Raw genomic sequence first — 23,208 nt, 5'->3', positions numbered from 1 at the left:
GCTCAACTGTCATTTCAATCGCCTCAGGGCACGTTTTGCCATTTCCTATTGAAAAGCATTGGAGACAGTGCATTCCAATGACGGGAAAAAAAATTTTCAAACGCAAATTGTGCAAAAACTACAAATCCGATCGACACGAAAAATACTTAGCACACCTCTCATGGACGCTGGCTTCGAAACGACACCTCAACGGAGTCTGTGCGTGTAGCGGTTCGGGCCGCATTAATTGCGGAAATCAACTTAATAATAATAATAATAAGAAGAAGAAGAATAAGTTAGCAGCGTTCGGATTACAATATAGTGGTTTTTTCAAACCACTATAACTAGATGTGTATTTCCTGAAGGAAGTACAGATAGTGGTTTGAAATGGTGCCCGGGCTGCCCCTTTAAGAGAGACTTGCCTGCTGCCCCTGCAAGACTTTCAACTCAGGATACGATTTAACTGTGGGTGCGTCTCAGGGGCCACTTTGGCCTCATGGTCTGATTTTGTGGGTGGGGCCCCTCAGGGTCCGATTTTGTGGTTGGCTCCCCTCAGGGTCCGATTTTGTGGTTGGGTCCCCTCAGGATCCGATTTTGTGGCCGGGGCCCCTCTGGGTCCGATTTTGTGGCAGGGGCCCCCTGGGTCCGATTTTGTGGGTGGGGCCCCTCAGGGTCCGATTTTGTGGCCGGGGTCTATCAGGGTCCAATTTTGTGACTGGGGCCCATCAGGGTCCGATTTTGTGGCCGCGGCCCCTCAGGGTCTGATTTTGTGGGCGGAGCCCCTCTGGGTCCAATTTGGTGGGCGGGACCACTCTGGGTCCAATTTGGTGGGCGGGACCACTCTGGGTCCGATTTGGTGGGCGGGGCCTCTCAGGGTCCGATTTGGTGGGCGGGGCCCCACAGGGTCCGATTTGGTGGGCGGGGCCACTCTGGGTAAGATTTGGAGGCTGGGGTCGCTCAGCCTCCAATTTGGAGGCCGGGGTCGTTGAGCTTCCGATTTGGAGGCCGAGGTCAAAGAGCCTCTGATTTGGAGGCCGGGGTCGATGAACTTCCGATTTGGAGGCCGGGGTCGATGAGCCTCCGATTTGGAGGCCGGGGTGACTCAGCCTCCAATTTGGAGGCCGGGGTGGCTCAGCCTCCGATTTGGAGGCCGGGGTGGATCAGCCTCCGATTTGGAGGCCGGGGTGGCTCAGCCTCCAATTTGGAGGCCGGGGTCGATCAGCCTCCGATTTGGAGGCCAGGGTGGCTCAGCCTCCTATTTGGAGGCCGGGGTGGCTCAGCCTCCGATTTGGAGGCCGAGGTCAAAGAGCCTCTGATTTGGAGGCCGGGGTCGATGAACTTCCGATTTGGAGGCCGGGGTCGATTAGCCTCCGATTTGGAGGCCGGGGTGGCTCAGCCTCTGATTTGGAGGCCGGGGTGGCTCAGCCTCCGATTTGGAGGCCGGGGTGGCTCAGCCTCCGATTTGGTGTGTCGGCCCTTTAAGACTCATTTGGGTGCGCTGGCCCTTTAACAATCACTTTGGCGCGTTGGCCCTTTAAGAGCTTGTTTGGCTGACTGGGCTTCTTTTAAATCCACTTTGTCACACATTCTATCTCAGGGGCATGTGTCATGTGATGAAGCTAGATTTGCATTTGTGCTGTGGGTTTCGCTTTAAGAGCTGATATTATGTGGCAAAGGCTCTGTGCTGGGGTTCAAGTGAAGTTCGTAGGCGTTGGCATAGTAACTGGGTCTGCCTGCGCATATCAATGAGCTCAACTGTCATTTCAATCGCCTCAGGGCACGTTTAGCCAAATCCTATTGAAAAGCATTGGAGACAGTGCATTCCAATGACGGGAAAAAAAATTTTCAAACGCAAATTGCGCAAAAACTACAAATCCGATCGACACGAAAAATACTTAGCACACCTCTCATGGACGCTGGCTTCGAAACGACACCTCAACGGAGTCTGTGCGTGTAGCGGTTCGGGCCGCATTAATTGCAGAAATCAACTTAATAAGAAGAAGAAGAAGAAGAAGAATAAGTTAGCAGCGTTCGGATTACAATATAGTGGTTTTTTCAAACCACTATAACTAGATGTGTATTTCCTGAAGGAAGTACAGATAGTGGTTTGAAATGGTGCCCGGTCTGCCCCTTTAAGAGAGACTTGCCTGCTGCCCCTGCAAGACTTTCAACTCAGGATCCGTTTTAAATGTGGGTGCCTCTCAGGGGCCACTTTGGCCTCAGGGTCTGATTTGGTGGGTGGGGCCCCTCAGGATCCGATTCGGTGGCCTGGGCTCCTCAGGATTTGAATTAGTTGCCGGGATTCCTCAGGGTCCAATTTTGTGGGTGTGGCCCCTCAGGGTCAGATTTTGTGGGTGTTTGCCCCTCAGGGTCCGATTTTGTGGGTGGGTCCCCTCAGGGTCCGATTTTATGGGTGGGGACACTCAGGGTCTGATTTTGTGGGTGGGGCCCCTCAGGGTCTGATTTTGTGGGTGGGGCCCCTCAGGGTATGATTTTGTGTCCGGGGCCCATCAGGGTCCGATTTTATGGCCGGGGCCCCTCAGGGTCTGATTTTCTGGCCGGGGCCCCTCAGGGTCTGATTTTGCGGGTGGGGCCTCTCAGGGTCCGATTTTGTGGGTGGGGCCCCTCAGGGTCTGATTTTGTGGCTGGGGCCCCTCAGGGTCCGATTTTGTTGATTGGGCCCCTCAGGGTCCGATTTTGAGGGTGTGGCCCCTCAGGGCTTGAATTGTTGGCCGGGATCTCTCAGGCTCCTATTTTGTGGGTGTGGCCTCTCTGGGTCTGATTTGGTGGGTGGGGCCACTCTGGGTAAGATTTGGAGGCTGGGGTCGTTGAGCTTCCGATTTGGAGGCTGAGGTCAAAGAGCCTCCGATTTGGAGGACGGGGTCGATGAGCTTCCGATTTGGAGGCCGGGGTCGATGAGCTTCCGATTTGGAGGCCGGGGTCGATGAGCCTCCGATTTGGAGGCCGGGGTCGATGAGCCTCCGATTTGGAGGCCGGGGTGGCTCAGCCTCCGATTTGGAGGCCGGGGTGGCTCAGCCTCCGATTTGGAGGCCGGGGTGGCTCAGCCTCCGATTTGGAGGCCGGGGTGGCTCAGCCTCCGATTTGGAGGCCGGGGTGGCTCAGCCTCCGATTTGGAGGCCGGGGTCGCTCAGCCTCCGATTTGGAGGCCGGGGTCGTTCAGCCTCCGATTTGGAGGCCGGGGTGGCTCAGCCTCCTATTTGGAGGCCGGGGTGGCTCAGCCTCCTATTTGGAGGCCGGGGTGGCTCAGCCTCTGATTTGGAGGCCTGGGTCGATCAGCCTCCGATTTGGAGGCCGGGGTGGATCAGCCTCCGATTTGGAGGGCGGGGTGGATCAGCCTCCGATTTGGAGGGCGGGGTGTATCAGCCTCCGATTTGGAGGCCGGGGTGGATCAGCCTCCGATTTGGAGGCCGGGGTGGATCAGCCTCCGATTTGGAGGCCGGGGTGGATCAGCCTCCGATTTGGAGGCCGGGGTGGCTCAGCGTCCGATTTGGAGGCCAGGGTGGCTCAGCCTCCGACTTGGAGGCCGGGGTGGCTCAGCCTCCGATTTGGAGGCCGGGGTGGCTCAGCCTCCGATTTGGAGGCCGGGGTGTCTCAGTCTCCGATTTGGTGTGTTGGCCCTTTAAGACACATTTGAGTGCGCTGGCCCTTTAACAATCACTTTGGCGCGTTGGCCCTTTAAGAGCTAGTTTGGCTCACTGGGCTTCTTTTAAATCCACTTTGGCGCACACATTCTCTCTCAGGGGCATGTGTCATGTGATGAAGCTAGATTTGCATTTGTGCTGTGGGTTTCGCTTTAAGAGCTGATATTATGTGGCAGAGGCTCTGTGCTGGGGTTCAAGTGAAGTTCGTAGGCGTTGGCATAGTAACTGGGTCTGCCTGCGCATATCAATGAGCTCAACTGTCATTTCAATCGCCTCAGGGCACGTTTTGCCATTTCCTATTGAAAAGCATTGGAGACAGTGCATTCCAATGACGGGAAAAAAAAATTTCAAACGCAAATTGCGCAAAAACTACAAATCCGATCGACACGAAAAATACTTAGCACACCTCTCATGGACGCTGGCTTCGAAACGACACCTCAACGGAGTCTGTGCGTGTAGCGGTTCGGGCCGCATTAATTGCGGAAATCAACTTAATAATAATAATAAGAAGAAGAAGAATAAGTTAGCAGCGTTCGGATTACAATATAGTGGTTTTTTCAAACCACTATAACTAGATGTGTATTTCCTGAAGGAAGTACAGATAGTGGTTTGAAATGGTGCCCGGGCTGCCCCTTTAAGAGAGACTTGCCTGCTGCCCCTGCAAGACTTTCAACTCAGGATCCGTTTTAACTGTGGGTGCCTCTCAGGGGCCACTTTGGCCTCAGGGTCCGATTTTGTGGGTGGGACCCCTCAGGGCCCGATTTTGTGGGTGGGGCCCCTCTGGGTCCGATTTTGTGGCCGGGGCACCTCAGTGTCCGATTTTGTGGGTGGTGCCCCTTAGGGTCCGATTTGGTGGACGGGGCCACTCAGGGTCCGATTTGGTGGGCGGGGCCACCCAGGGTCCAATTTGGTGGGTGGGGCCACTCAGGGTCCGATTTGGTGAGTGGGGCCCCTCAGAGTTCAATTTGGTCAGCGGGGCCCCTCAGGGTCTGATTTTGTGGGTGGTGCCCCTCAGGGTCCGATTTTGTGGTTGGGGCCACTCTGGGTCTGATTTGGTGGGCGGGGCCACTCTGGGTCCGATTTGGTGGGCGGGGCACTTCAGGGTCCAATTTGTTGGGTGGGGACACTGAATCTGATTTTGTGGGTTGGGCCCCTCAGGGTCCGATTTTGTGGCTGGGGCCCCTCAGGGTCCAATTTTGTGGGTGGGGCCCCTCAGGGTCCAATTTTGTGGGTGGGGCCCCTCAGGTTCCGATTTTGTGGTTGGGGCCCCTCAGGGTTCGATTTTGTGTTTGGGGCCCCTCAGGATCCAATTTTGTGACAGGGGCCTTCAGGGTCTGATTTTGTGGGTGGGGCCCCTCAGGGTCCAATATTGTGGTTGGCGCCCCTCAGGATCCGATTTTGTGGGTGGGGCCCCTCAGGATCCGATTTTTTGGTTGGGGCCCCTCAGGGTTCAATTTGTAGGCGGGGCCCCTCAGGGTCCGATTTTGTGGCCGGGGACCGTGAGGGTCCGATTTCTTGGCCGGGGCCCGTGAGGGTCCGATTTTGTGGCCGGGGCCCCTCAGGGTCCGATTTTGTGGTTGGGGCCCCTCAGGGTCCGATTTTGTGGGTGGGGCCCCTCAGGGTCCGATTTTGTGAGTGGGGCCCCTCAGGGTCCGATGTTGTGGCCGGGGCCCCTCAGGGTCTGATTTTGTGGCCGGATCCCCTCAGGGTCCGATTTTGTGGGTGGGGCCCCTCAGGGTCCGATTTTGTGGGTGGGGCCCCTCAGAGTCCGATTTTGTGGCCGGGGCCCCTCAGGGTCCGATTTTGCGGATGGGGCCCCTCAGGGTCCGATTTTGTGGCCGGGGCCCCTTAGGGTCCGATTTTGCGGGTGGGGCCCCTTAGGGTCCGATTTTTGGCCGGGGCCCCTCAGGGACCGATTTTGAGGGTGGGGCCCCTCAGGGTCTAATTTGGTGGGCGGGGCCCCTCAGGGTCCGATTTTGTGGGTGAGGCCCCTCAGGGTCCTATTTTGTGGCTGGGGCCCCTCAGGGTCCGATTTTGTGGCTGGGGCCCCTCAGGGTCTGATTTTGTGGCTGGGGTCCCTCAGGGTCTGATTTTGTGGGTGGGGCCCCTCAGGGTCCGATTTTGTGACCGGGGCCCCTCTGGGTCTGATTTTGTGGTTGGGCCCCTCAGGGTCCGATTTTGTGGCCGGGGTCTCTCAGGGTTTGATTTTGTGGCTGGGGCCCCTCAGGGTCTGGATTTGTGGGTGGGGCCCATCTGGGTCAGATTTTGTGGGTGGGGCCCCTCAGGGTCCGATTTTGTGGCTGGGGCCCCTCATGGTCTGATTTTGTGGCTGTGGCCCCTCAGGGTCTGATTTTGAGGGTGGGGCCCCTCAGGGTCTAATTTGGTGGGCGGGGCCCCTCAGGGTCCGATTTTGTGGGTGGGGCCCCTCAGGGTCTGATTTTGTGGGTGGGGCCCCTCAGGGTCCGATTTTGTGGCTGGGGCCCCACAGGGTCTGATTTTGTGGGTGTGGCCCCTCAGGGTCCGATTTTGTGGCTGGGGTCCCTCAGGGTTTGATTTTGTGGGTGAGGCCCCTCAGGGTCCAATTTTGTGGCCGGGGCCCCTTAGGGTCTGATTTTGTGACTGAGGCCCCTCTGGGTTCGATTTTGTGGCCGGGGTCTCTCAGGGTCCGATTTTGTGGGTGGGGCCCCTCAGCGACCGATTTTGAGGGTGGGGCCCCTCAGGGTCTAATTTGGTGGGCGGGGTCCCTCAGGGTCCGATTTTGTGGGTGGGGTCCCTTATGGTCTGATTTTGTGGGTGGGGCCCCTCAGGTTCTGATTTTGTGGTTGGGGCCCCTCAGGTTCTGATTTTGTGGCTGGGGTCCCTCAGGGTCTGATTTTGTGGGTGGGGCCCCTCAGGGTCCGATTTTGTGACTGGGGCCCCTCAGGGTCTGATTTTATGGTTGGGGCCCCTCAGGGTCCGATTTTGTGGCCGGGGTCTCTCAGGGTCCGATTTTGTGGCCGGGTCCCCTCAGGGTCTGGATTTGGGGGTGGGGCCCCTCAGAGTCTGATTTTGTGGGTGGGGCCCCTCAGAGTCCGATTTTGTGGCTGGGGCCCCTCAGGGTCTGATTTTGTGGCTGGGGCCCCTCAGGGTCTGATTTTAAGGGTGGGGCCCCCCAGGGTCTGATTTTGTGGGTGGGGCCCCTCAGGGTCCGATTTTGTGGCTGGGGCCCCTCAGGGTCTGATTTTGTGGCTGGGGCCCATCAGGGTCCGATTTTGTGACTGGGGCCCCACAGGGTCTGATTTTGTGGGTGTGGCGCCTCAGGGTCCGATTTTGTGGCTGGGGTCCCTCAGGGTCTGATTTTGTGGGTGAGGCCCCTCAGGGTCCAATTTTGTGGCCGGGGCCCCTTAGGGTCTGATTTTGTGACTGAGGCCCCTCTGGGTTCAATTTTGTGGCCGGGGTCTCTCAGGGTCCGATTTTGTGGGTGGGGCCCCTCAGCGACCGATTTTGAGGGTGGGGCCCCTCAGGGTCTAATCTGGTGGGCGGGGCCCCTCAGGGTCCGATTTTGTGGGTGGGGTCCCTCATGGTCTGATTTTGTGGGTGGGGCCCCTCAGGTTCTGATTTTGTGGTTGGGGCCCCTCAGGTTCTGATTTTGTGGCTGGGGTCCCTCAGGGTCTGATTTTGTGGGTGGGGCCCCTCAGGGTCCGATTTTGTGACTGGGGCCCCTCAGGGTCTGATTTTGTGGTTGGGGCCCCTCAGGGTCCGATTTTGTGGCCGGGGTCTCTCAGGGTCCGATTTTGTGGCCGGGTCCCCTCAGGGTCTGGATTTGTGGGTGGGGCCCCTCAGGGTCCGATTTTGTGGGTGGGGCCCCTCAGAGTCCGATTTTGTGGCTGGGGCCCCTCGGTCTGATTTTGTAGCTGGGGCCCCTCAGGGTCTGATTTTAAGGGTGGGGCCCCTCAGGGTCTAATTTGGTGGGCGGGGCCCCTCAGGGTCTGATTTTGTGGATGGGGCCCCTCAGGGTCCAATTTCGTGACCTGGGCCCCTTAGGGTCTGATTTTGTGACTGGGGCCCCTCTAGGTTCGATTTTGTGGCCGGGGTCTCTCAGGGTCCGATTTTGTGGTTGGGGCCCCTCAGGGTCTGATTTTGTGGCCGGGCCCACTCAGGGTCCGATTTTGTGGGTGGGGCCCCTTAGGGTCTGATTTTGTGGGTTGAGCCCCCTGGGTCCATTTTGGTGGGCGGTGCCCCTCATGGTCCGATTTAGTGGGCGGTGCCCCTCATGGTCTGATTTGGTGGGCGGGGCCCCTCATGGTCCGATTTGGTGGGCGGGGCCCCCTGGGACCGATTTGGTGGGCGGGGCCCCTCTGGGTCCGATTTGGTGGGCGGGGCCCTTCAGGGTCCGATTTGGTGGGCGGGGCACCTCTGGGTCCGATTTGGTGGGCGTGGCCCTTCAGGGTCTGATTTGGTGGGCGGGGTCAATCTGGGTCCGATTTGGTGGGCGGGGATCCTCAGGTTCCGATTTGGTGGGCGGGGCCCCTCAGGTTCCGATTTGGTGGGCGGGGCCCCTCAGGGTCCGATTTGATGGGCGGGGCCCCTCTGGGTCCGATTTGGTAGGCGGGGCCACTCTGGGTCCGATTTGATCGGCGGGGCCCTTCAGGGTTCGATTTGGTGGGCGGGGTCACTCTGCATCCGATTTGGTGGGCGGGGCTTCTCAGGGTCTGATTTGGTGGGCGGGGCTCCTCAGGGTCCGATTTGGTGGACGGGGCCCTTCAGGGTCCGATTTGGTGGGCGGGGCCACTCGGAGTCTGATTTGGTGGGCGGGGCCCCTCAGGATCCGATTTGGTGGGCTGTGCTACTCTGGGTCTGATTTTTTGAGCGGGGCCACACTGGGTCCGATTTGGAGGCCAGGGTGGCTCAACCTCCGATTTGGAGGCCGGGGTGGTTCAGCCTCCGATTTGGAGGCCGGGGTGGCTCAGCCTCCGATTTGGAGGCCGGGGTCACTCAGCTTTCGATTTGGCGCGCCGGCCCTTTAAGACTCATTTCGGTGCGCCGGCCCTTTAAGAATCACTGTGGCACGTCGGCCCTTTAAGAGCCAGGGTGGCTCACTGGGTTTCTAAATCCACTTTGTCGCACATTCTATCTCAGGGGCATGTGTCATGTGATGAAGCTAGATTTGCATTTGTGCTGTGGGTTTCACTTTAAGAGCTGATATTATGTGGCAGAATCTCTGTCCTTGGGATGTCATGTGACGTTCGTAGGCGTTGGCATAGTAACTGGGTCTGCCTGCGCATATCAATGAGCTCAACTGCCATTTCAATCGCCTCAGGGCACGTTTTGCCATTACCCATTGAAAAGCATTGGAGCCAGTGCATTCCAATGACGGGAAAAAAAATTTTCCAACGCAAATTGCGCAAAAACTACAAATCCGATCGACACGAAAAATACTTAGCACACCTCTCGTGGACGCTGGCTTCGAAACAACACCTCAACGGCGTCTGTGCGTGTAGCGGTTCGGGCTGTATTAATTGCGGAAATCAACTTAATAATAATAATAAGAAGAAGAAGAATAAGTTAGCAGCGTTCGGATTACAATATAGTGGTTTTTTCAAACCACTATAACTAGATGTGTATTTCCTGAAGGAAGTACAGATAGTGGTTTGAAATGGTGCCTGGGCTGCCCCTTTAAGATAGATTTGCCTGCTGCCCCTGCAAGACTTTCAACTCAGGATCCGTTTTAACTGTGGGTGCCTCTCAGGGGCCACTTTGGCCAGTGGGGCCCCTCAGGGTCTGATTTGGTGGGTGGGGCACCTCAGGATCCGATTTGGCGGGCGGGGCCACTCTGGGTCCGATTTGGTGGACGGGGCCACACTGGGTCTGATTTGGAGGGCGGGGCCACACTGGGTCCGATTTGGAAGCCAGGGTGTCTCAGCCTCCAATTTGGAGGCTCGGGTGGCTCAGCCTTCGATTTCGTGCGCCGGCCCTCTAAGACTCATTTTGGTGCGCCGGGCCTTTAAGAATCAATTTGGCGTGTCGGCACCTTAAGAACCAGTTTGGCGCACTGGGCTTCTAAACCCACTTTGGCGCACATTATCTTTCAGGGTCATGCGTCATATGATGAAGCTAGATTTGCATTTGTGCTTTGGGTTTCGCTTTAAGAGCTGATATTATCTGGCAGAAACTCTGCCCTGCTGGGGTCGTGTAGAGTTCGTAGGCATTGGCATAGTAACTGGGTGTGCCTGCGCATATCAATGAGCTTAACTGCCACCTCACGATAGCCCCATGTTTTCCCTATGGCAACATTTTCCCATTAAAATGCATTCAGACAATACATTCCAATGACAGGAAAATGTTTTTTCAAACGCAAATTGAGCAAAAACTACAAATCCGATCGACACGAAAAATACTTAGCACACCTCTCGTGGATGCTGGCTTCGAAACGACGCCTCAACGGAGTCTGTGCGTGTAGCGGTTCGGGTCACATTAATTGCAGAAATCAACTGAATAGTAATAATAATACTAGATGTGTATTTCCTGAAGGAAGTATAGATAGTGGTTTGAAATGGTGCCCGGGCTGCCCCTTTAAGAGAGACTTGCCTGCTGCCCCTGCAAGACTTTCAACTCAGGACCCGTTTTAACTGTGGGTGCCTCTCAGGGGCCACTTTGGCCTCAGGGTCTGATTTGGTGGGTGGGGCCCCTCAGGATCCGATTCGGTGGCCTTGGCTCCTCAGGGCTTGAATTGGTGGCCGGGATCCCTCAGGGTTTGATTTTGTGGGTGTGGCCCCTCAGGGTTCGATATTGTGGCCGGGGTCTCTCAGGGTCCAATTTCGTGGCCGGGGCCCCTCAGGGTCCGATTTTGTGGCTGGGGCCCCTCAGGGTCCGATTTTGTGGCCGGGGCCCCTTAGGGTCCGATTTTGTGGCCGGGGCCCCTCAGGGTCCGATTTTGTGGTTGGGCCGCTCAGGGTCCGATTTTGTGGCCGGGGCCCCTCAGGTTCCGATTTTGTGGCCAGGCCCCTCAGGGTCCGATTTTGTTGGTTGGGCCCCCCAGGATCCGATTTTGAGGGTGGGGCCCCTCAGGGTCCGATTTTGTGGCCGGGGCCCCTCTGGGTCCGATTTTGTGGTTGGGGCCACTCAGGGTCTGATTTTGTGGGCGGGGCTACTCTGGGTCCGATTTAGTGGGCGGGGCCCTTCAGGGTCCGATTTGGTGGGCAGGGCCCCTCTGGGTCCGATTTGGTGGGCGGGGCCCTTCAGGGTCCGATTTGGTGGGCGGGCCCACTCATGGTCCGATTTGGTGGGCGGGGCCCCTCTGGGTCTGATTTGGTGGGCGGGGCCCTTAAGGGTCCGATTTGGTGGGCGGGGTCACTCTGGGTCCGATTTGGTGGGCGGAGCTCCTCAGGGTCTGATTTGATGAACGGGGCCCCTCTGGGTCCGATTTGGTGGGCGGCGCCCCTCTGTGTCCGATTTGGTGGGCGGGGCCCTTCAGGGTCCGATTTGGTGGGCGGGGTCACTCTGGGTCCGATTTGGTGGGCGGGGTCACTCTGGGTCCGATTTGGTGGGTGGGGCCACTCTGGGTCCTATTTGGTGGGCGGGGACACTTTGGGTCCGATTTGGTGGGCGGGGACACTCTGGGTCCGATTTGGTGGGCGGGGTCACTCTGGGTCCGATTTGGTGGGCGGGGCTCCTCAGGGTCCGATTTGGTGGGCGGGGCTCCTCAGGGTCCGATTTGGTGGGCGGGGCTCCTCACAGTCCGATTTGGTGAACGGGGCCCTTCAGGGTCCGATTTGGTGGGCGGGGCCACTCGGAGTCTGATTTGGTGGGCGGGGCCCCTCAGGATCCGATTTGGTGGGCTGTGCCACTCTGGGTTTGATTTTTTTAGCGGGGCCACACTGGGTCCGATTTGGAGGCCAGGGTGGCTCAGCCTCCGATTTGGAGGCCGGGGTGGCTCAGCCTCCGATTTGGAGCCTGGGGTCACTCAGCTTTTGATTTGGCACGCCGGTCCTTTAAGACTCATTTCGGTGCGCCGGCCCTTTAAGAATCACTTTGGCGCGTCGGCCCTTTAAGAGCCAGTTTGGCTCACTGGGCTTCTAAATCCACTTTGGCGCACATTCTCTCTCAGGGGCATGCGTCATGTGATGAAGCTAGATTTGCATTTGTGCTGTGGGTTTCGCTTTAAGAGCTGAAATTATCTGCCAGAAACTCTGTCCTGGAGAGATCATGTGAAGTTCGTAGGCGTTGGCATAGTAACTGGGTGAGCCTGCGCATATCAATGAGCTTAACTGCCACCTCACGACTGTCCCATGTTTTCCCTATGGCAACATTTTCCTTTGAAATGCATTGAGGAAAATGTTTTTTCAAACGCAATTTGCGCAAAAACTACAAATCCGATCGACACGAGAAATACTTAGCACACCACTCGTTGACGCTGGCTTCGAAATGAGGCCTCAACGGAGTCTGTGTGTGTAGCGGTTCCGGCCGCATTAATTGCAGAAATCAACTGAATAGTAATAATAACACTAGATGTGTATTTCCTGAAGGAAGTACAGATAGTGGTTTGAAATGGTGACCGGGCTGCCCCTTTAAGAGAGACTTGCCTGCTGCCCCTGCAAGACTTTCAACTCAGGATCCATTTTAACTGTGAGTGCCTCTCAGAGGCCATTTTGGCCTCAGGGTCTGATTTGGTGGGTGGGGCCCCTCAGGATCCGATTCCTTGGCCTGGGCGCCTCAGGGCTTGAATTGTTGGCGGGGATCTCTCAGGCTCCGATTTTGTGGGTGTGGCCCCTCAGGGTCCGATTTTGTGGGTGGGGCCCCTCAGGTTCCGATTTTGTGAGTGGGGCCCCTCAGGGTCCGATTTTGTGGCGAGGGCCCCTCAGGGTCTGATTTTGTGGCCGGATCCCCTCAGGGTCCGATTTTCTGGCCGTGGCCCCTCAGGGTCCGATTATGTGGGTTGGGCCCCTCAGGGTCCGATTTTGTGGCCGGGGCCCCTCAGGGTTCGATTTTGTGGCCGGGGCCCCACAGGGTCCGATTTTGTGGCCAGGGCCCCACAGGGTCTGATTTTGTGGTTGGGACCAATCAGTGTCCGATTTTGTGGTTGGGGCCCCTCAGGGTCAGATTTTGTGGGTTGGGCCCCTTAGGGTCTGATTTTGTGGGCGGAGACCCTCTGGGTCCGATTTGGTGGGCGGGGCCACTATGGGTCCGATTTGGTTGGCGGGACCACTCTGGGTCCGATTTAGTGGGCGGGGCCCCTCAGGGTCCGGTTTGGTGGGCAGGGCCTCTCTGGGTCCGATTTGGTTGGCGGGGCCACTCGGTAAGATTTTGTGGGCGGGGCCACTCTGGGTAAGATTTGGAGGCCGGGGTCGATGAGCTTCCGATTTGGAGGCCGAGGTCAAAGAGCCTCCGATTTGGAGGCCGGGGTGGCTCAGCCTCCGATTTAGAGGCCGGGGTGGCTCAGCCTCCGATTTGGAGGCCGGGGTGGCTCAGCCTCCGATTTGGAGGCCGGGGTGGCTCAGCCTCCGATTTGGAGGCCGGGGTGGCTCAGCCTCCGATTTGGAGGCCGGGGTGGCTCAGCCTCCGATTTGGAGGCCGGGGTGGCTCAGCCTCCGATTTGGAGGCTGGGGTGGCTCAGCCTCCGATTTGGAGGCCGGGGTGGCTCAGCCTCCGATTTGGAGGCCGGGGTGGCTCAGCCTCCTATTTGGAGGCTGGGGTGGCTCAGCCTCTGATTTGGAGGCCTGGGTCGATCAGCCTCCGATTTGGAGGCCGGGGTGGATCAGGCTCCGATTTGGAGGCCGGGGTGGATCAGGCTCCGATTTGGAGGCCGGGGTGGATCAGGCTCCGAATTGGAGGCCGGGGTGGCTCATTGTCCGATTTGGAGGCCGGGGTGGCTCAGTCTCCGATTTGGTGTGTCGGCCCTTTAAGAATCATTTGGGTGCGCTGGCCCTTTAACAATCACTTTGGAGCGTTGGCCCTTTAAGAGCTAGTTTGGCTGACTGGGCTTCTTTTAAATCCACTTTGGCGCACACATTCTCTCTCAGGGGCATGTGTCATGTGATGAAGCTAGATTTGCATTTGTGCTGTGGGTTTCGCTTTAAGAGCTGATATTATGTGGCAGAGGCTCTGTGCTGGGGTTCAAGTGAAGTTCGTAGGCGTTGGCATAGTAACTGGGTCTGCCTGCGCATATCAATGAGCTCAACTGTCATTTCAATCGCCTCAGGGCACGTTTTGCCATTTCCTATTGAAAAGCATTGGAGACAGTGCATTCCAATGACGGGAAAAAAAATTTTCAAACGCAAATTGCGCAAAAACTACAAATCCGATCGACACGAAAAATACTTAGCACACCTCTCATGGACGCTGGCTTCGAAACGACACCTCAACGGAGTCTGTGCGTGTAGCGGTTCGGGCCGCATTAATTGCGGAAATCAACTTAATAATAATAATAAGAAGAAGAAGAATAAGTTAGCAGCGTTCGGATTACAATATAGTGGTTTTTTCAAACCACTATAATTACAATATAGTGGTTTTTTCAAACCACTATAACTAGATGTGTATTTCCTGAAGGAAGTACAGATAGTGGTTTGAAATGGTGCCCGGGCTGCCCCTTTAAGAGGGACTTGCCTGCTGCCCCTGCAAGACTTTCAACTCAGGATTCGTTTTAACTGTGGGTGCCTCTCAGGGGCCACATTCGCCTGTGGGGCCCCTCAGGGTCTGATTGGGTGACCTGGGCTCCTCAGGGCTTGAAATGGTGGACGGGATCCCTCAGGGTCAGATTTTGTGGCCGGGGCCTCTTGGTCCAATTTGGTGGGCGGGACCCCTCAGAGTCTGATTTGGTGGGCGGTGCCACTCTGGGTCCGATTTGGTGGGCGGGGCCACTCTGGGTCCGATTTGGAGGCCGGGGTGGCTCAGCCTCTGATTTGGAGGCCGGGGTGGCTCAGCCTCCGATTTGGTGGCTGGGGTGGCTCAGCCTCAGATTTGGAGGCCGGGGTGGCTCAGCCTCAGATTTGGAGGCCGGGGTGGCTCAGCCTCAGATTTGGAGGCCGGGGTGGCTCAGCCTTCGATTTGGAGGCCGGGGTGGCTCAGCCTCCGATTTTGATGCCGGGTTCAATCAGCCTCTGATTTGGAGCCTGGGGTCACTCAGCTTTCGATTTGGCGCGCTGACCCTTTAAGACTTGTTTTGGTGCGCTGGCCCTTTAAGAATCACTTTGATGCGTCGGCCCTTTAAGAGCCAGTTTGGCTCACTGGGTTTCTAAATCCACTTTGGCGCACATTCTCTCTCAGGGGCATGCGTCATGTGATGAAGCTGCCTCATGTCTTCCTATGGCAAAATTTTCCTATTGAAATGCATTGAGACAATGCATTCCAATGATGGGAAAAAATGTTTCAAACGCTTAATGTGCAAAAATTACAAATGCGATCGACACGAAAAAATACTTAGCACACCACTCGTGGACGCTGGCTTCGAAACGACACCTCAACGGAGTCTGTGCGTTTAGCGGTTCGGGCAGCATTAAATGCGGAAAATCAACTGAATAATAATAATACTAGATGTGTATTTCCTGAAGGAAGTACAGATAGTGGTTTGAAATGGAGCCCGGGCTGCCCCTTTAAGAGAGACTTGCCTGCTGCCCCTGCAACTCAGGATCCGTTTTAACTGTGGGTGCCTCTCAGGGGCCACTTTGGCCTCAGGTTCTTATATGTGGGTGGGGGCCCTCAGGGCCTGATTTTGTGGGTGGGGCCCATCAGGGTCCGATTTTGTGGCCGGGGTCCCTCAGGGTCGGATTTGGTCGCCGGGGCCCCTCAGGGTCCGATTTGGTGGCCGGGGCCCCTCAGGGTCTGATTTGGTGGGTGGGGACCCTTAGGGTCCGATTTTGTGGCTGGCGCCCATCAGGGTCCGATTTGGTGGTTGGGGCCCCTCAGGGTCCGATTTGGTGGGTGGGGCCCCTCACGGTCCGATTTTTGTGGCCGGAACCCCTCAGGGTCCAATTTTGTGGGTGGGGCCACTCAGGGTCCGATTTTGTGGCCGGGGCCCCTCAGGGTCCAATTTTGTGGGTGGGGCCTCTCAGGGTCCGATGTGGTGGGTGGGGACCCTCAGGGTCCGATTTGGTGGCCGTGGCCCCTCAGGGTCCGATTTTGTGGTCGGGGCGCCTCAGGGTCTGATTTGGTGGCCGGGGCCCCTCAGGGTCCGATTTTGTGGATTGGGCCCCTCAGGGTCTAATTTGGTGGCAGGGGCCCCTCAGGGTCCAATTTGGTGGGTGGGCCCCTCAGGGTCCAATTTGGTGGGTGGGGCCACCTGGGTCTGATTTGGTGGGCGGGGCCACTCTTGATCAGATTTAGTGGGCGTTGTCCCTCAGGGTCTGATTTGGTGGGCAGGGCCCCTCAGGCTCTGATATGGTGGGCGGGGCCCCTCAGGGTCTGATTTGGTGGGCGGGATCCCTCAGGGTCCGATTTGGTGGGCGGGGCCCCTCAGGGGTCGATTTGGTGGGCGGGTCCCCTCAGGGTCTGATTTAGTGGGCGAGGCCCCTCAGGGTCTGATTTGGTGGAACGGGGCCCCTCAGGGTCTGATATAGTGGGCGGGGCCCCTCAGGTTCCGATTTGGTGGGCGGGGCCCCTCAGGGTCCGATTTGGTGGGCGGGGCCCCTCAGGGTCCGATTTGGTGAGCGGGGCCCCTCAGAGTTCAATTTGGTGAGCCGGGCCCCTCAGAGTCTGTTTTGGTGGGCGGGGCCCCCCAGGGTCCGATTTGGTGGGCGGGGGCGCACTTTGGCGCACATTCTCTCTCAGGGGCATGCATCATGTGATGAAGGTAGATTTGCATTTGTGCTGTGGGTTTCGCTTTAAGAGCTGATATTATGTGGCAGAAACTCTGTCCTGGGGGCGTCATGTGACGTTCGTAGGCGTTGGCATAGTAACTGGGTGTGCCTGCGCATATCAATGAGCTTTACTGCCATTTCAATCGCCTCAGGGCACGTTTTAAGTTTCCCATTGAAAAGCATTGAGACAGTGCATTCCAATGACGGGAAAAAAAATTTTCAAACGCAAATTGCACAGAAACTACAAATCCGATCGACACGAAAAATACTTAGCACACCTCTCGTGGATGCTGGCTTCGAAACGACACCTCAACGGAGTCTGTGCGTGTAGTGGTTCGGGCCGCATTAATTGCGGAATTCAACTGAATAACTTGTGATTGGCGCATTATAATTGTAATACTAGATGTGTATTTCCTGATGGAAGTACAGATAGTGGTTTGAAATGGTGCCCGGGCTGCCCCTTTAAGAGAGACTTGCCTGCTGCCCCTGCAAGACTTTCAACTCAGGATCCGTTTTAACTGTGAGTGCCTCTCAGAGGCCACTTTGGCCTCAGGGTCTGATTTGGTGGGTGGGGCCCCTCAGGATCCGATTCCTTGGCCTGGGCTCCTCAGGGCTTGAATTGTTGGCGGGGATCTCTCAGGCTCCGATTTTGTGGGTGTGGCCCCTCAGGGTCCGATTTTGTGGGTGGGGCCCCTCAGGTTCCGATTTTGTGAGTGGGGCCCCTCAGGGTCCGATTTTGTGGCCGGGACCCCTCAGGGTCTGATTTTGTGGCCGGATCCCCTCAGGGTCCGATTTTCTGGCCGTGGCCCCTCAGGGTCCGATTATGTGGGTTGGGCCCCTCAGGGTCCGATTTTGTGGCCAGGGCCCCTCAGGGTCCGATTTTGTGGCCGGGGCCCCTCAGGGTCCGATTTTGTGGCCGGGGCCCCTCAGGGTCTGATTTTGTGGTTGGGACCAATCAGGGTCCGATTTTGTGGTTGGGGCCCCTCAGGGTCAGATTTGGTGGGTTGGGCCCCTTAGGGTCTGATTTTGTGGGCGGAGACCCTCTGGGTCTGATTTGGTCGGCGGGGCCACTCTGGGTCCGATTTGGAGGCCGGGGTGGCTCAGCCTCCGATTTGGAGGCCGGGGTGGCTCAGCCTCCGATTTGGAGGCCGGGGTGGCTCAGCCTCTGATTTGGAGGCCGGGGTGGATCAGCCTCCGATTTGGAGGCTGGGGTGGCTCAGCCTCCGATTTGGAGGCCGGGGTCGCTCAGCATCCGATTAGGAGGCCGGGGTGGCTCAGCCTCCGATTTGGAGGCCGGGGTGGCTCAGCCTCCGATTTGGAGGCCGGGGTGGCTCAGCCTCCGATTTGGAGGCCGGGGTGGCTCAGCCTCCGATTTGGAGGCCGGGGTGGCTCAGCCTCCGATTTGGAGGCCGGGGTCAATCAGCCTCCGATTTGAAGGCCGGGGTCAATCACCCTCCGATTTGGAGGCCGGGGTGGCTCAGCCTCCAATTTGGAGGCCGGGGTGGCTCAGCCTTCGATCTGGAGGCCAGGGTGGCTCAGCCTCCGATTTGGAGGCCGGGGTGGCTCAACCTCTAATTTGGAGGCCGGGGTGGCTCAGCCTCCGATTTGGAGGCCGGGGGGTCGATCAGCCTCCCATTTGTAGCCTGTGGTCACTCATCTTTCGATTTGGCGTGTTGGCCCTTTAAGACTCATTTCGGTGCGCCGGCCCTTTAACAGTCACTTTTGCACTTCGGCCCTTTAAGAGCCAGTTTGGCTCACTGGGCTTCTAAATACACTTTGGCGCACATTCTCTCTCAGGGGCATGTGTCATGTGATGAAGCTAGATTTGCATTTGTGCTGTGGGTTTCGCTTTAAGAGCTGATATTATGTGGCAGAAGCCCTGTTCTGGAGATGTCATGTGACGTTCGTAGGCGTTGGCATAGTAACTGGGTCTGCCTGCGCATATCAATGAGCTCAACTGCCATTTCAATCGCCTCAGGGCATGTTTTGCCATTTCCCCATTCAAATGCATTGGAGACAGTGCATTCCAATGACGGGAAAAAAAAATTTTCGAACACAAATTGCGCAAAAACTACAAATCTGATCGACACGAAAAATACTTAGCACACCTCTCATGGGCGCTGGCTTCGAAACGACACCTCAACGGATTCTGTGGGTGTAGCGGTTCGGGCTGTATTAATTGCGGAAATCAACTTAATAATAAGAAGAAGAAGAAGAAGAAGAAGAAGATAGCAGCGTTCGGATTACAATATAGTGGTTTTTTCAAACCACTATAACTAGATGTGTATTTCCTGAAGGAAGTACAGATAGTGGTTTGAAATGGTGCCCGGGCTGCCCCTTTAAGAGAGACTTGCCTGCTGCCCCTGCAAGACTTTCAACTCAGGATCCGTTTTAACTGTGGGTGCCTCTCAGGGGCCACTTTGGCCTCAGGGTCCGATTTTGTGGGTGGGACCCCTCAGGGCCCGATTTTGTGGGTGGGGCCCCTCTGGGTCCGATTTTGTGGCCGGGGCACCTCAGGGTCCGATTTTGTGGGTGGTGCCCCTTAGGGTCCGATTTGGTGGACGGGGCCACTCAGGGTCCGATTTGGTGGGCGGGGCCACCCAGGGTCCAATTTGGTGGGTGGGGCCACTCAGGGTCCGATTTGTTGAGTGGGGCCCCTCAGAGTTCAATTTGGTCAGCGGGGCCCCTCAGGGTCCGATTTTGTGGGTGGGGCCTCTCAGGGTCCGATTTTGTGGTTGGGGAAACTCTGGGTCTGATTTGGTGGGCGGGGCCACTCTGGGTCCGATTTGGTGGGTGGGGCACTTCAGGGTCCAATTTGGTGGGTGGGGACACTGAATCTGATTTTGTGGGTTGGGCCCCTCAGGGTCCGATTTTGTGGCCGGGGCCCCTCAGGGTCCAATTTTGTGGGTGGGGCCCCTCAGGGTCCAATTTTGTGGGTGGGGCCCCTCAGGTTCCGATTTTGTGGTTGGGGCCCCTCAGGGTTCGATTTTGTGTTTGGGGCCCCTCAGGATCCATTTTTGTGACAGGGGCCCTCAGGGTCTGATTTTGTGGGTGGGGCCCCTCAGGGTCCGATATTGTGGTTGGCGCCCCTCAGGATCCGATTTTGTGGGTGGGGCCCCTCAGGATCCGATTTTGTGGTTGGGGCCCCTCAGGGTTCAATTTTGTAGGCGGGGCCCCTCAGGGTCCAATTTTGTGGCCGGGGCCCGTGAGGGTCCGATTTTTTGGCCGGGGCCCGTGAGGGTCCGATTTTGTGGCCGGGGCCCCTCAGGGTCCGATTTTGTCGTTGGGGCCCCTCAGGGTCCGATTTTGTGGGTGGGGCCCCTCAGGGTCCGATTTTGTGAGTGGGGCCCCTCAGGGTCCGATGTTGTGGCCGGGGCCCCTCAGGGTCTGATTTTGTGGCCGGATCCCCTCAGGGTCCGATTTTGTGGGTGGGGCCCCTCAGGGTCCGATTTTGTGGGTGGGGCCCCTCAGGGTCCGATTTTGTGGCCGGGGCCCCTCAGGGTCTGATTTTGCGGATGGGGCCCCTCAGGGTCCGATTTTGTGGCCGGGGCCCCTTAGGGTCCGATTTTGCGGGTGGGGCCCCTTAGGGTCCGATTTTTGGCCGGGGCCCCTCAGGGACCGAGTTTGAGGGTGGGGCCCCTCAGGGTCTAATTTGGTGGGCGGGGCCCCTCAGGGTCCGATTTTGTGGGTGAGGCGCCTCAGGGTCCTATTTTGTGGCTGGGGCCCCTCAGGGTCCGATTTTGTGGCTGGGGCCCCTTAGGGTCTGATTTTGTGGCTGGGGTCCCTCAGGGTCTGATTTTGTGGGTGGGGCCCCTCAGGGTCCGATTTTGTGATCGGGGCCCCTCTGGGTCTGATTTTGTGGTTGGGGCCCCTCAGGGTCCGATTTTGTGGCCGGGGTCTCTCAGGGTTTGATTTTGTGGCTGGGGCCCCTCAGGGTCTGGATTTGTGGGTGGGGCCCATCCGGGTCAGATTTTGTGGGTGGGGCCCCTCAGGGTCCGATTTTGTGGCTGGGGCCCCTCATGGTCTGATTTTGTGGCTGTGGCCCCTCAGGGTCTGATTTTGAGGGTGGGGCCCCTCAGGGTCTAATTTGGTGGGCGGGGCCCCTCAGGGTCCGATTTTGTGGGTGGGGCCCCTCAGGGTCTGATTTTGTGGGTGGGGACCCTCAGGGTCCGATTTTGTGGCTGGGGCCCCTCAGGGTCTGATTTTGTGGCTGGGGCCCATCAGGGTCCGATTTTGTGACTGGGGCCCCACAGGGTCTGATTTTGTGGGTGTGGCCCCTCAGGGTCCGATTTTGTGGCTTGGGTCCCTCAGGGTCTGATTTTGTGGGTGAGGCCCCTCAGGGTCCAATTTTGTGGCCGGGGCCCCTTAGGGTCTGATTTTGTGACTGAGGCCCCTCTGGGTTCGATTTTGTGGCCGGGGTCTCTCAGGGTCCGATTTTGTGGGTGGGGCCCCTCAGCGACCGATTTTGAGGGTGGGGCCCCTCAGGGTCTAATTTGGTGGGCGGGGCCCCTCAGGGTCCGATTTTGTGGGTGGGGTCCCTCATGGTCTGATTTTGTGAGTGGGGCCCCTCAGGTTTTGATTTTGTGGTTGGGGCCCCTCAGGTTCTGATTTTGTGGCTGGGGACCCTCAGGGTCTGATTTTGTGGCTGTGGCCCCTCAGGGTCTGATTTTGAGGGTGGGGCCCCTCAGGGTCTAATTTGGTGGGCGGGGCCCCTCAGGGTCCGATTTTGTGGGTGGGGCCCCTCAGGGTCTGATTTTGTGGGTGGGGACCCTCAGGGTCCGATTTTGTGGCTGGGGCCCCTCAGGGTCTGATTTTGTGGCTGGGGCCCATCAGGGTCCGATTTTGTGACTGGGGCCCCACAGGGTCTGATTTTGTGGGTGTGGCCCCTCAGGGTCCGATTTTGTGGCTGGGGTCCCTCAGGGTCTGATTTTGTGGGTGAGGCCCCTCAGGGTCCAATTTTGTGGCCGGGGCCCCTTAGGGTCTGATTTTGTGACTGAGGCCCCTCTGGGTTCGATTTTGTGGCCGGGGTCTCTCAGGGTCCGATTTTGTGGGTGGGGCCCCTCAGCGACCGATTTTGAGGGTGGGGCCCCTCAGGGTCTAATTTGGTGGGCGGGGCCCCTCAGGGTCCGATTTTGTGGGTGGGGTCCCTCATGGTCTGATTTTGTGAGTGGGGCCCCTCAGGTTTTGATTTTGTGGTTGGGGCCCCTCAGGTTCTGATTTTGTGGCTGGGGACCCTCAGGGTCTGATTTTGTGGGTGGGGCCCCTCAGGGTCCGATTTTGTGACTGGGGCCCCTCAGGGTCTGATTTTGTGGTTGGGGCCCTTCAGGGTCCGATTTTGTGGCCGGGGTCTCTCAGGGTCCGATTTTGTGGCCGGGTCCCCTCAGGGTCTGGATTTGTGGGTGGGGCCCCTCAGGGTCTGATTTTGTGGGTGGGGCCCCTCAGAGTCCGATTTTGTGGCTGGGGCCCCTCAGGGTCTGATTTTGTGGCTGGGGCCCCTCAGGGTCTGATTTTAAGGGTGGGGCCCCTCAGGGACTGATTTTGTGGGTTGAGCCCCCTGGGTCCATTTTGGTGGGCGGTGCCCCTCATGGTCCGATTTAGTGGGCGGTGCCCCTCATGGTCTGATTTGGTGGGCGGGGCCCCTCATAGTCCGATTTGGTGGGTGGGGCCCCCTGGGACCGATTTGGTGGGCGGGGCCCCTCTGGGTCCGATTTGGTGGGCGGGGCCCTTCAGGGTCCGATTTGGTGGGCGGGGCACCTCTGGGTCCGATTTGGTGGGCGGGGCCCTTCAGGGTCTGATTTGGTGGGCGGGGTCAATCTGGGTCCGATTTGGTGGGCGGGGCTCCTCGGGGTCCGATTTGGTGGGCGGGGTCAATCTGGGTCCGATTTGATGGGCGGGGCTCCTCAGGTTCCGATTTGGTGGGCGGGGCCCTTCAGGTTCCGATTTGGTGGGCTGGGCCCCTCAGGGTCCGATTTGATGGGCGGGGCCCCTCTGCGTCCGATTTGGTAGGCGGGGCCACTCTGGGTCCGATTTGATCGGCGGGGCCCTTCAGGGTTCGATTTGGTGGGCGGGGTCACTCTGGTTCCGATTTGGTGGGCGGGGCTTCTCAGGGTCTGATTTGGTGGGCGGGGCTCCTCAGGGTCCGATTTGGTGGACGGGGCCCTTCAGGGTCCGATTTGGTGGGCGGGGCCACTCGGAGTCTGATTTGGTAGGCGGGGCCACTCTGGGTCCGATTTGATCGGCGGGGCCCTTCAGGGTTCGATTTGGTGGGCGGGGTCACTCTGGTTCCGATTTGGTGGGCTGGGCCCCTCAGGGTCCGATTTGATGGGCGGGGCCCCTCTGCGTCCGATTTGGTAGGCCCCTCAGGTTCCGATTTGGTGGGCTGGGCCCCTCAGGGTCCGATTTGATGGGCGGGGCCCCTCTGCGTCCGATTTGGTAGGCGGGGCCACTCTGGGTCCGATTTGATCGGCGGGGCCCTTCAGGGTTCGATTTGGTGGGCGGGGTCACTCTGGTTCCGATTTGGTGGGCGGGGCTTCTCAGGGTCTGATTTGGTGGGCGGGGCTCCTCAGGGTCCGATTTGGTGGACGGGGCCCTTCAGGGTCCGATTTGGTGGGCGGGGCCACTCGGAGTCTGATTTGGTGGGCGGGGCCCCTCAGGATCCGATTTGGTGGGCTGTGCTACTCTGGGTCTGATTTTTTGAGCGGGGCCACACTGGGTCCGATTTGGAGGCCAGGGTGGCTCAACCTCCGATTTGGAGGCCGGGGTGGTTCAGCCTCCGATTTGGAGGCCGGGGTGGCTCA

The sequence above is a fragment of the Dendrobates tinctorius genome, unplaced genomic scaffold (genome assembly GCF_039654945.1).
Source record: "Dendrobates tinctorius isolate UK_male_01 unplaced genomic scaffold, ASM3965494v1 ptg000062l, whole genome shotgun sequence".
NCBI classification, from domain to species: Eukaryota; Metazoa; Chordata; class Amphibia; order Anura; family Dendrobatidae; genus Dendrobates; species Dendrobates tinctorius.
Note: the sequence above shows the minus strand (reverse complement) of the source record.